This window comes from Miniopterus schreibersii (genome assembly GCF_964146895.1).
Source record: "Miniopterus schreibersii genome assembly, chromosome: 3".
Taxonomy (NCBI): Eukaryota; Metazoa; Chordata; class Mammalia; order Chiroptera; family Miniopteridae; genus Miniopterus; species Miniopterus schreibersii.
The window spans coordinates 64,273,134-64,286,352 of record NC_138103.1 but is presented as its reverse complement, the minus strand read 5'-3'; the positions used below and the strand labels follow the sequence as shown (position 1 = coordinate 64,286,352).

The following is a 13,219-nucleotide window of genomic DNA, read 5'->3' as shown; positions in this document are numbered from 1 at the left end:
GGGAATGATCCAAGTGTCTACCTCACAGGTTGTTACAGGATTACAAAATCTGTGCATGTAAAGCAAGGTATAAATGTAAGAACTCAATAGATGCTAAGAATCAATACTCTTATTATCTTAGTGGTTAACATTTATTTTTCTGTTCTTGAAGGTCTGTTTGTCTCCATAAGACCACACATACAAAGAAAAATCACCTTGTAATATCAGTTACTCACTATAGTCTGAAGTTTGTCAAATGGCAAAAGTCATATATGGGGGGGAAAACACCTGACCAGAAGCAGGGAAAATGTGGGTCCTGGTCTAGGCTCTCAGCTAACTGGTGTGTGAGCACACATAGCCCCCTAACTGGCTTCAATGTCTCAGGCACAAAATGAGTGGGGAGAATCTGCAGATCACCAATGTTACTTTCAGCTCCCAAAGTCAAGTCATTTCGAGCACATGGCCACCTTCTGTCACTTTCTCCCAGACCAGGGACTCCCCCTGGAGCAGGTGGCTCTCCAGGGCCTATGCCTTTGGTTGGATGGGAGACAGAGACACCCTGTAGGTTATGACAAATGCCAAGTGTAGAGGCAGAAGAGGTCTTACCTGATCACAGAACGAAGGAGACCAGGAGTTGGGGGCATGCCCTTGGGTATTGCACGTAGCTGGCCAGGGCCATGATCGGAGGACCTGGGCTAGACTGGCTCTCTTCTCCTCATCTTTGCTACTGGGGTGGAGAACCTACCTCTAGCCTTTCACTCCCAGTTCCAGAGTGTCTCTCGTTCTTGGAAACACAGCAGAGCAGTCCCCACTCCAGTCTTTGGGCTAACAGTTAAAAATGAGGCCTCCTCTGTCCTTAGTGTCAGAGATGGAGCCTACCATTGAAGAACCTTACTCAGTTCTGAAAATCCATGCTCCTAAAAGGGTCCTTCCCTTCTTCGATACTTTTGCTTCCTGTTCTGGACAAGTAAAACCCTTGATCGTGAAGAACTTCACAGCCATATGCCAGAGGACATGGTAGAATACAGAGTTTTAATTACTTTTAATAAATGGTGCCAACTGATGAACAAAAGCATCTCAGTGTGAGTTCTCCAGCTGGAGAGGCTGCAACGTGAGAGACTCCTTTTTAAGTGCTTTGGTTTCAGGCAGGAGTCAAAAGTCATATCCCTTTTATTTCATAGCATAAACTTACATAAAATTAATGTTTGCTGTTTACTCTCTGTTCCTTGGTGAATTATTATAATCAAGCAGTGCAATTCTCTCATTGGTTATAAATGGCCCCAGAGGCTGAGTGGCATCTATACAGGGGCACTTATTTTTGATAAGTATTCATATTAATGATGTCATAAAATGTCTTGTTTTGTTATGATCAACCAAATGATTCATATGATGTTTAAAAATTCACTCCAGCCCGGCCAGGCACGGCTCAGCAGTTGAGCATCGACCTAGGATCCAGGAGATAGAGGTTCAATTCTTGGTCAGGGCACATGCCCGGGTTGCGGGCTCAATCCCCAGTTGGAGGCATGCAGAAGGCAGCTGGTCAATGATGACTCTCTCATCACTGATGTTTCTACTTCTCTCTCCCTCTCCCTTCCTCTCTCTGAAATCAATAAAGAAATATTTTTAAAAAAAATTCACTCCAACCCAATAGCCTGGTGATGCAGCAGCTGCTGATCTGACATTAAAGTGATGTTCAATTTTATTTGGCATTATCAGTGAGATCATGGATGGATTTTTTTAAAAGTTCTTTTTAAAAATTTTGGTCCCAATGCTGTCAAAGGCAATATTTTACCAAAGTTCAGTAAAAGTGATCTGATTACAATAATAATCACAGATAGCAAAGGCCAGGGGAGAGAGGTTCTGGCAAGACAAAGTATTTGGTGGTCAACCACACACATCCTAAATTGGTAGGCAGGCTGCAGGAATGGACTGAGACTAAAGCTATGTCAAGAGCAAGAACACACTCGCAAATAGGTCCAGTTTCACTCGTCACTTCCTAACCTTTGTTCCAAACGGCCCTTTCGTGGAGATGGCCATTCATAAAAGCAAGGGCTAAACTGCACTGGGCTTTGGTCATGTGGGCAGAACCAAAATGCAGACCTTCGAAGGCTGGCTCTGTGTAGGAGGGAAATGAGTTGTGCACACACCTCCCTCCCCCCAAGAGAAACTAAGGTCCCAGATGTTTAAAAGGACAGAAGCAATGGATTTCTGAGATAATGGGTGAAACTGCATTAATTTTGCAAAAGTAGCCCTTGTTTTTCCCAGGACCCAGAACATTTCTTGATTTTTCCTTTGTTCTTGTCTCATTAAACCGCACCCTTCTTGAAAGTAATGCTCATTAAATAGCTGCTAAAACTGCCCCTTAAAAAGGAGTCTGATACAGCCAGCTTCCCAACCCGGAGAATAGACACTGGTTGAGCCTTGTTTATCACAGTGACTGGCAACAGCCAACTTTACCTGGACTCCGCACCGACCTTCTAAAGGGGAAAGGCCACGCAGGTGCCTGTGGGAGCTACTACGCCTGTTCAAGATCTCAGTGTCCAGGGTGAGCAGAACATGCTGGGTGATGGGGTGGAGAAGGCAGGGTGGAGACACAAAGATACTCTACCTTCCACAAGAAACTGCCACTGAGGTTGGAATCAGGAAGCACAGACACCGGGGCTACCGAGGAGCACGACTGGCCGCAGAGAACTGGGGTTCGGGCGGGGTGGGGCGGCACGGGAGGGGGAATCTTGAGAAAACTAAGATTTTATCAGGAATATAACAGCTGTGAAGTAAATCAATGGTCCGTTCATTCGTATGAGAGAGTTGCAGTTGGGGTGGGAGAGGGGGGAAGGCTGGCGTTTTTCTGCTTCTGTTGGATAACCCAGGCAGTTGCGCAAGAACACTTCTTAAAAGAAGGCAAAAGGCTGGATCATGCTGACACTGCTTATGTTCCGAGCAAAACCGAAGTGGCTGATAACACTCATGGGTTTTTTGGGGGAGGAGGGGTGTATGTGTGTCTGTCTGTCTGTAAGTGGAAATGATGGCTGAAAGGGTGAATGATACTTAGTCCAGGCATATTTCTGGCTAGTTACTATGACGAATTTTAAATAGAAGAATGAAAATTAACTTTATGTTCTAAGCCCTCGTACTCATTCGAATTCACATTTTAACTTACAGGATTATTTGTAAACTTTTAAAAATGATTTCAAGGAACTAGGATGACTTTTAAGTGACTTTGGGTTTCTGGTCTGAATTCGATCAAGAAAAACTCCTAGGAGTTTCAAGACACAAACGTGCTCTGTTTGACATTAAGCCCTCGCGGTGTAGGGGGCGGGTGGGACCCTGGCAGGGCTGCTTTGCCCTCCAGCTCTGTCCTAGAGTGCAGTATCTTCTGGTCCTAAAAACTGGTGTGAGCAGAACCTGTTAGCATTTAGAGAGGTAGTCTGCCTTTGATAGAATAAATATGTATCAATCTGGCTTTGAAAAATATAAATGATCCTACTTGGGGAAGAGTCTGTGAATATAAAGTATGATCACAAAAAGGAATTTGCAACCCTTTTTGCAACCTGTCTCTTCCCACTAAATTCTCTCTCAGCTCCTGTGCCCTGGGTCCTTTTCAGGAGGGGAAGGTGCTCCAATGACTGTGACTAAGAAACCTGCAAGCATTTCATCGTGTAAGACAGTTAATAGCTAGGAGAACCCTAATTTCCTCAACGGAAAGAAAGCAAAGCTGAGGCGGCCTGGGTGGCAGTGGCCACTCCTCAGAAACCACAGTCTAGTCCAGAAGCCAAGTGGTGGACTGACGTCATTTCTGCCGCTGGACAGCGCGAAAGACAGGCCACATGCACGTACCACCAACAGGAACCTCCGAAGTCCATTCACCAGCCTGGTTCTGAGCTGGTGCTGGGACAGCAAAACGGCCACTCTCCACGGCAAGCCTGAGAGGGGCTGGGTATGCGTGTCCAACACATGACGATGAGGGGCCCCTACAATATTTTCAGCATAGAAGTGACAAAATCAGACTTGCATTTTAGAAATAAGTCACCTGTGGGATACCTGCAAAGGTTGGGCAAGTGCCAAGGAAGGAGTAAACCTCCCCGAAGCGTATCTGCTGCACAGACACCACGCACAGGCTTGCGGGGAGCTGTTCAAAGCCGGCAGCGGAGCCCCTGGTCCAGCGGACTGCGGCCAGTGATGTGGAAGGGGCCGCAGAGGGGGCAGGCCTGCAGGGGCGGGAAGGCCAGCTCGGAAGATCCTGCAGTGATCCCGGTGAGAAAGGGGGAGGGCCCGCAGTGCAGGGGCCGTGTTTAACAACTGTTTAGGAGGAACAACAGGACTCAGTGACCAACAGGCTATGTAGGCCAAGAATGACACAGACACGTACAAGCACTTGAATGTTTCCATTCCCTGCAGTAAGAACATGGGAGAAGGGATGTGTTGGGCAAGATCATGAGTCAAGTCTGGGTCAAGAACCAATAGAGACCTCTGTGGATGTACACTGGGCACTCAGATTTGGGGTCTCCCAGAGTAAGGAACGCCAGGGGCATGAACGAGGTCTCCCGAGGTGAGGGTGAGGAGGGCCTACCCTGGGGAACCAAGAAAACTACCAGAGGGAGTGCAGAGCAGGCCGAGGGGGGAGGGCAGGGAGGGTAAGGAGGCCGAGTGTCCAGGAGGGCAAGGCAGAGCGAGATCAGAGGGCGGCCGACATGCCTGCTCACGTCCTACCATGCAAACCTTTTATCCTAAAATGCAGGAAGGAGACCACTGAGCAGGAACTAAAGTCAGTCTCACTGTGTCTGAGATACACTTCAAAATGTTGTGCCTTGCATTTTAGCTGGATCCTTGATCCCCCCCTGCCCTCCACCCAGCATTTCATTAGAAGAAGAAAAGTCCCCAGGATACTTTATCTGAGGAGTCATTACAATAAACAGGCAGTTAGCACAAGGTCACGCTGAGGAAGAGTGTGAACAATACAGCACTGGAGATGCTGCTGGGGGCGCGATGAGGGAGGCAGGAGGGAAGGAAACGGCTGGACAATGCACAGATGTCTGTGTTTTCGCTGCCAGGAGTTCAGACAAACAGGAAGACCTTAAACTTCTCCAACTGGGGACGCTCGAATTTGCCTGACGAGCAGAGAGGCTGAGCACATGACTGGACACAAAACAGAAGGTTATGATTAAGGCTGCGAGAAACTCCTCCCCACAGAACCTACTGCAGCCTCGTTGGCAAAGAAACTGGAGCCGCTTACCCTGTGCCCAGACCATGCTCCCTCAGCCTATGTCCCTCCCAGCTGGTCCATGGGGTTTGGGGTACATGGTTGAGGGGTCATGTGAACTGCACTCACTCATGGAACCCAAACAGGGCCAAGGCACCAAATTTCACAATTAAAAGTTCCCTGCTGACATCTAGCAGAACTTATGTGCATGAAGCCTCTGAGTGTGAACCAAAGTAAAAAAATGCCTGGTGTAATTACTCAAGCAACACGTTCTATTCCAATAACCACATCACAAAGGACATAGAAGAACTGCTAGACAGCCTTTGCACCTCAACAGTCAGGAATATCATTAAATGTCTTCTTCTTGTAATCAGTTATATATTTCTCCCTGTCCAGTAATGTCAAGATGTTTAAAACTATGCAAACGGTGACTATTTCTTGAAATAACTAAAGTCCCAGGACATCAACTGAGTGGTACCCTTAAGTGTTAAACACAAATACTCTGCTACATCTCTAACAGGGTTTCTCAACCTTGGCACTTTTAACATTTGGGGTCAGATAATTTTCTTTTTAAAAAAAATCCTTAACCAAGGATATGTTTTAGAGAGAAGAAGGGAGAGGGAGAGAGAGAAAGAACAATGTGAGAGAGAAACATCGATCGGTTGACTCCTATACCTGCTCAGACCGGGGACTGAACCGGGAACCTAGGAACGTGTCCTGATGGGGAATCAAACCAGCAACCTTTTGATGTATGGGACGACACTCCAACCAACTGAGCCACCCGGCCAGGGCCAGGTAATTTTTTCTTTCTTTCTTTTTTGATTGACTTCAAGAGAGACAGGAAGGGAGAGAGAGAAATATCAATGCAAGAGTGAAACATCAACTGACTGCCTCTAGCACTCCCCACTCCAGGAATCGAACCAGCAACCTCTAGGTACACGGGACGATGCCCAGCCAACTGAGCCACACAGGCCAGGGCTGGACAATTTTCTTACGGGTGTTTGTCCTATACATTGTATGATGCTGAACAGGACTCTTAGCCTCTTCCCATTATATGTCAGTAGCACTCTCCTAATTTATAACAATAAAATATACTTTTAGGTACTGAAAAATGCCCCTGGGGGACAATTCTGCTCTAGAAGGCACCCACTTTTGGTTAAAGTACAGGATCTAGACTAAGATGAGGTCCAAGTCCCAGTTATGGCACATACTAGCAGAACAAAGTTGGACAAGTAACTATTCTCCCTATGCCTCAATTTCTCCAGGTATAAATACAGAGGATACTACCTACTTCATTGGGTTGATATGAACATTAAATGAGAAAATGCACGTAAAATGCTTTACACAGAGCCTGGCACATAGTAAGCATTTAGTAAATGGTAGTAATGAAATGGTCGAAGAAGAGAGTTGCTGACCCATGACCTTGGAAGACAGGACCAGGTAGGTCATACATTTGGCCATCTGGTAAAAACAAACTGTTCACATAGCTCATGTCTAAACAGTCTGTACAAGGGTACTTACGTTTGTACACTAGAAACACAACCACAGGTAAATACTAACCTTGATGGAAACCACATTGTATTAATCCCTTTTGGAATGAAGGGGGCTGGGGGTGGGTAGGAATAAAAGGAAAAGATGTGAAATGGAAAAATAGCTACAGATCAAGTAGAAATATCCTGCCACAAAGAGGAAAGAGTAAAAATTCATACCTTTTAAAAACTACCTGGGCCACAGACTAAAATAAATATGCTAAATTTGGGGAGAGGATACCATGGTAAGAGTTGGTGAATATCTACATAGGAGGAAAAGTAACACAGGCACAAACATCAAAGCAGCAGAAAGATGGGAGCTCTGCAAACTCTCTCCCTCTGGCCAAGAGCTGTCTCACAGCTTGCTTCTGTCAACGCAGCTGAGCCTGCTGAAGCAGGTGGCAGAGCCGCCGGGGCCTCCCCAGAGTCCTTTGCCATTGAGGAGAGCAACTGGGCGCCTCAGACCCACTAGCTGTTTCCTGGCCCCTCAGTGGGGCTGGTGGGATTTTAAATCCCTCGGTGGAAACTGCCACAGTCAGAAAAGCCACCCTCTCAGCCTCCCCCGCCGGCCTCTGTAACCCCGTGCCCCCTCCATCTCCTCTCCACAACAGGGAACAGAAGAGCTGCCTCTCCCGCTCAGCGCCACGCTGGTACAGCTGCACACGCAGGCGGGGGGGGGGGGGGGGCACAATCGGAACCAAACACCAGGAGTCAATCAGCATCCAAACCTTTATGTTGGAGAATAGTGGCCTTAACTGGTAGCTGAAGTCTAAAATAAGCTGTTTAAAACAGTCATCTGACTCACAGAAAATGCCGCACTAAATTGGAAATCTCTTCTAACCAGTCATTCAAGCACACAACCAAGTCTTTGTGAGACGAAGCCTGGAAATACTGAAATACCCTCTTCATTGTCTTTTTTCTGACCCACACTTTACTTTTATCTCAGTAACGTGCAGTTGTCTATTATGTCATTCAAATACACTGTATTTTTCTTTTCTCATTAAAGTAAAATAAATAACCCAGAAGAGTAGTAGGCCTGTGCCCAGCATTTAAGGCCGCACACATTAACATTCAACAATGCGCCCACACATCTCTACTCTCTGAGCCCAAGTCTTGTCCACACAAAACCCAGTAGAGGCGAGTGATTTGTTACCCTGATATGCTATTATGCTATTGTTGGTTGAAGGCCCTCTAAGAACCAAACGAGGAAAACAAGACAACCCTCCATTCTTCCCTGAAGGAAGGCCACACAGTGCCCTCCATCTGACCCCAACATCAAATCAAAGACATCACAAGGTATTTACAGTCTAGGGTAATTTTTACAAGACAAAACCTCCACAGCACAGCTTAGAAAGTAAAATGTTTGACACAAATGAAGTACTCAACAGGTAGCAGAGGTCAGAAAGTCGAACAACAGGCAACAAATATATAGTTGACTTAAAATATCCTAAACCATTTTGAGAAACTCCAGAAAGTTGAATGCTAACCTCACTTTGTCAGAATTGATTTGGGAAATATTTAGCCCTGCCTGAAGGAGAACTGGACTTCCCCGGCCAACATTGTGTCAAGGCACCGTTTCCAGAGTTAGTTCCTGTCAGTGATCTGTCTGAGTAACGAAGTGTTTCTCTCCCACCTTGGCCGGGAGGAAGAACATGGGGCCAAACACCTTGGAGACAGAAAAACAAACAGACTCACTTATGTTTTTAACTCAAGTTTTGTCTGGAAATCAGGAAGCAAGACTAAAGATTAACCTTCGTGGAAGCTCTTAATACTGAGATCCACCCTCACAAAAGTTCAAAAGAGAAGTCACGAGAGCTTAGGAGTGCAGAAGGCTAACAAGTGGCACCATGACTTTTGGACTGGCCCCGGGGGGCACAGTCCACCCCCATCTTGGGATCATTTTTAATTCAAAAGGACCAGAAATTTGGATTGGCTTTCTGTCCCATTATTTCTCCTGACCCTTGTGTTTGCAGGTTCTATATACAAAGTCCCTTGCCTAAAAACAGAGGGAGGTGGCCAGTTTCACTGTATCAGGTCCTTGAATAATGCCATTTCATTCAATATCATTTCATTATAATGTTGATGAGAAAAAACAATCAATTCCCAGCAGGGGCCACTGTCTGCGTGGAGGGTCCTATCCTGAGTTTTCTCTGGGGACTTTGGTTTCCTCCCACAACCCAAAGATGTGCCCATGAGGTAAGCTGGCGTGTCTCAGTTGTCCCAGACTGAGGAGTATGGGCAGGCTGTGTGAGTGGTGTTTCAATGGAAGGGCATCCTGTCCAGGGTGGGTGCCCGCCTTGTGCCCCAAGCTGTTGGGAAGGGCTCCAGCACCCACAACCCTGAACTGGAATAAGTGGGTTGGAAAAGAACAATCTTACCTGTTTTTATTAATCTTTCCTAAATATATGTATAGCTCCCATTTCAATGTTTAATAGTGAAAGTGTTCTGGGTCTTTATTTAGAAGTTTGGTGATGGCTTTGTGACTGGAAATATGCTATAGGAAGTTAACTCTTATTTATACCCATTAGCTTAGGGCAAAACTGGTTTCATCAAACGTGGTTTCACTTAATGTCATAGTTTCCAAGAAACTACCGACAACATTAAGGACTTAGTGTGCTTCTAGTGAAGCCAAGGAACAAAGGATTTCAGATTTTACTTCATTTACATGGAAAGGAAGGAAAAAAAGATCGTGGAATTTTCAAATGTCATTATCACAACAGGTTTTAGTCCTATCAAGAGTAACTGAACAATGTCATTCAACAGGAAAAATCAGCTAACTCCCTCCGCCGGCCCCCAGCTTTATTTGTCCAGACAGCCGATGTTTATTGAACCGCCTGAGTAAGAACCTGAAGTCAGGACGCTTCCTCTTCTGAGTGAAGAGAGTGAGAAGGGACGGGAGCTGGGGTGATGAACAGTAACATCCAATACTCATCAATCTCTACTTTTCATTTCTCTTGTTCCTCTGTTCTGATAACGCTCTTTGCTTTCGGAACCTGACAGCTGCTAGGACTTCTCATTGATTACAATCGATCTCTGAACCACTACCATCTGTCTACAACTGGATCTTTCTTTAGGGTAATTGTGCGCCCAGAAAAAAAAAATCCTGAACTGTTTAAACTGATGCCTTTCCGGCTGGCATTTAGCCACAGAACCACATCTGCTGTGCCCTTCGGAGTTAAAATACACCCATGAGATAAACACTGTTGTCCTAACTCAGCGCTGCTAGCACACTCCCATCTTATTTCTTAGACGGGCCTCTCATTGCCGTGTTTGTGCATTTGGTGCAGAATGTGTGTATGTAGCAGTGACTAACAGTGACGGTGACATTCGCAGTCTCACCAAAGCGACAGGCACTGTGCTAGTCCTGTACCACGAATGCACGGCTGTTGAACACCCTCACTGCTGTCAGGGAAGTGCTATTACCTCGTTTCACAGGAGGGGAAATTGAGGGATGGGCCTTTTAAGTGAATCAACATAGAGCAGTCACTTCAACATCCAAGATACAGCATCCACATTCAAAAGACGCTGATAAATACTGACAACCAAACTTCCACTTTAATAAGCCTAATGCTAACAAATTTTGAAAAATCGCTCTTTAAATAAACATTCTTCTTCTGGACACAAACAGCCAAAAGTTTACCCGTACCAACACCTGGAATCCTACAGCATGTGTCTTAGTAAGAACTGAGAAGTACTTTCACCGGTGACCTCATTTTACTGCCACAGCATTCCTGCGAAGGGTTGAAAAGAGCTGGTAAAGTACAGCATTTCCCCCTGAAGCATAAAGCCACAGATTAGCTCAGAAAAGTGTTTTGCAATCTGCAGGCAACGGGCTTTGGTGCAGGATGGAGCCCGCCCTGCAGCAAGGCTCGTGTGGAGCTGGATGGTAAAACGCACACGGCTCTAAAAACAGAGAGCGCTACATGAGGAGACGGACGAAAGGGTTTGTGAAACAAATCGCTGAGTTTTCGCAATCCTATAGAGTCTCACGAAGGGAAATCATCTGACAAACTGAATCATGAATTTGTGCAATGTAAAAATTTATCAAAGCACCGGGCTATGAATCATAGCCACAGAATGTTTTCTAACATCCTTGTAAAAATCAGCCTATGACTGTAGCAACTGTCAAAAACACTTGTCTTTTTGCTTCAGGTATTGACTCCTTTAGCAACCTGGACAAATAAATGAAATCTACCCGAAGGTTAAATTTCTGGAAAGTAGAAGAAAGGGGAAAAATAAATACTAATGTTTCCACCAATGATTCTAGTGTCCATTTACTATTAGGAAGTTCATTTCACTGTCCTTCCAAGTAATCCTAGAGACACAAATCGGGCAGGGCACGGACTAGACGTGCTTCCCCGATGGTGAGTGCACAGGGGTTAGCAAGGCCGACAGCACTCCCGCCTGCTGACAGGTGGGCACACTGTGCCAAGTCAGTGGTGCCAAATGAGCCATGATCTGGAGTAGACCAGATCACTCCTGGTCACTCCTTCCCCGAGTCCACCAACATCCTTCCCGAACGGGACGAGCACACTGAAATCCTGTTTCCTCAGGACACTAGGGATCACTGCTCAACTGCAGGAACAACTAACTCAGGTCTTACTCAGAGCCTTTATCTTTTCCAAAACCAAGGTTTCAGAAGACGTCATTCACACTCCTGGTATTGCTGCTCCCCCACCAGGGTACCACCCCTTTATGAAGACGTGTTGCAAGTACTAAACATTAAGCCTTAACTATAGAACATTTTAACACAATTGAAGCTTTGTTCTATTAGGCATGACAGTAATTCAAACCATATGAACAAAGTACGGCCTGGTGACATTCCTTAGAGGACGTGTGACAAATATATATGAGAGTAAATCGGAACGAAGGGTAACAAGTATTAGTTTGTGAATGCACCGTTCAGAATGTGAGTAGGGAGTGGGAAGTGCGGGACACCGTGGGAAAGGTAAGTAAGAGCACAGCTTTTCCATCTCCTTGAATAAAGGAAGCCGGGGGGGGGGGGGGGGGGGGGGGGGGGGGGCACACTTGGGCTGGAGAGATGTCAGTGCCAGAACGAAAGGCTCGGGTTCCAAGGTTAGAGCCCCTTTTCAGCAGAAGAGAAGTAAAGAAAGCGTCATTTACGCTTCTCCCTGCTTGTGTGGGTTGTTAAGAAATAAGCCATGTGCCAAAACCCTAATCTGCAGGATCAGCTCTGAAAAGAGGAAAAGAACTCTGCCAAGCATTTATCAACACCTAAAATTGTTTCTTTTCATTCTCAGAACTAAAGCTGTTTTATTAAATATCTTCAACCTGAGGTCTGCCACTCCCCTCCAAACGGTGCAGGCACTGCCTCAGATTTTAAGCCATTGCTCAAAGAAAGAAAAGAGAGGGGAAAAAAGCCAGCTAGGCAATTAGAACAGCAGAAGAGTGGAGGCCTGAGACTTCCCCAGTCCTGCAGCGGGGCAGACGCCCAAGCCCCAGCTCTGAGCTGCAGCAGGGCTGCCCCTCACTGAGCCTTTCTGCAGGACCCAGGAGAGCAGCACCCCAGATGGCATCCTAGGAGGGAGAAGCTGGGCAGCTGTGGCCAAACTGTCGTGTGATACCTGCTGGGTGCTGGTGGAGGGAGACGACGACAATGAGGCTGAACGCTATGCCTCAGAGCAGTGCAAGTAGGTACCAGACACCTGACCTCGTGAAACCCTGGAGTCTTTTCCCAGAGGAAAAGCAGAGGGGGCTCTCAGGGGCCAAAGGTGAAACGACAGGCAAGGGTAGCCTCCCAGCAGTGCGCTTGGGGATGCAGAGAGGGGCAGGGAGTCAGCGGGATCCTGGGAACCGGCCTGGTGCACAGAAGGGAGCACTGGACCGGGAGTCCAGGAAACTGCTCCTCTTACAGCTCCGCTCTGGGCAGGTTGCTCTGGGCCTCCGCTGGCTCCTCCATACCAGAGGCCATTAGAAAGTGAGTTGTCAGGGGACACTCAGAGCTCCACCGTCTGTGACTCAGTGATTAACTGTCCTCGAGCCTCACCACCCGTGCTGACTCACTCCACCGCATTGCAACTGCTGGGTTTTCTTTTCCTGACCATCGTTTGGATTCAAAACAAAACAAAACAAGAGCCCAAAGGCAGAACTCCAGATGTGGGCTCAATGTCCCCTACTTCCCATGTTACTGCAGCGCCTGCAGATCCTTGGGGAAGCAAATGGCCTAAGCTTTGGCCCCCAGCACCTCATCAAGCCCAGGGCCTCCTCTGCCAGGCAGGACTGCACCACCCCCTCTGGGCTCTGACAAAAACTCCCCATTCCTGCCAACCTCTGACCGGGGAGGTAGAGACCAGACGAGGCCCAGGGATTTTACATAGAGGAACATTGCCAAAATCACACAGCCACCTCAACATGAGCTTTTCACATCCTGGAATATTACTTTTTGCCCTCTACTGTAAGTCCATGGCAAAAAGGTAAAAGCTTTAATGGCATTTTGTTTCAAGCTGAACAAGTTTGCTAGCATGTTGGAAGAAAAACCATCAACTTTATA

The 13,219-nt window shown here is 46.7% G+C and overlaps 1 protein-coding gene across 4 annotated transcripts in view; it reads right to left on the bottom strand.

Annotated features, from left to right (window-relative positions):
- Positions 1–13,219, bottom strand: part of LHFPL2 (LHFPL tetraspan subfamily member 2) — a 184,971-nt gene that overhangs the window by 34,214 nt on the left and 137,538 nt on the right. The window contains exon 1 of one of the 4 annotated variants that reach the window (XM_081133670.1): positions 6,740–6,770. The exons of the other annotated variants lie outside the window; for them this stretch is intronic. The gene's annotated coding sequence lies outside the window, so the exon portion shown is untranslated. Of the gene's footprint in view, positions 1–6,739; positions 6,771–13,219 lie in introns of those variants that run through there. 4 annotated transcript variants of the gene reach the window in all.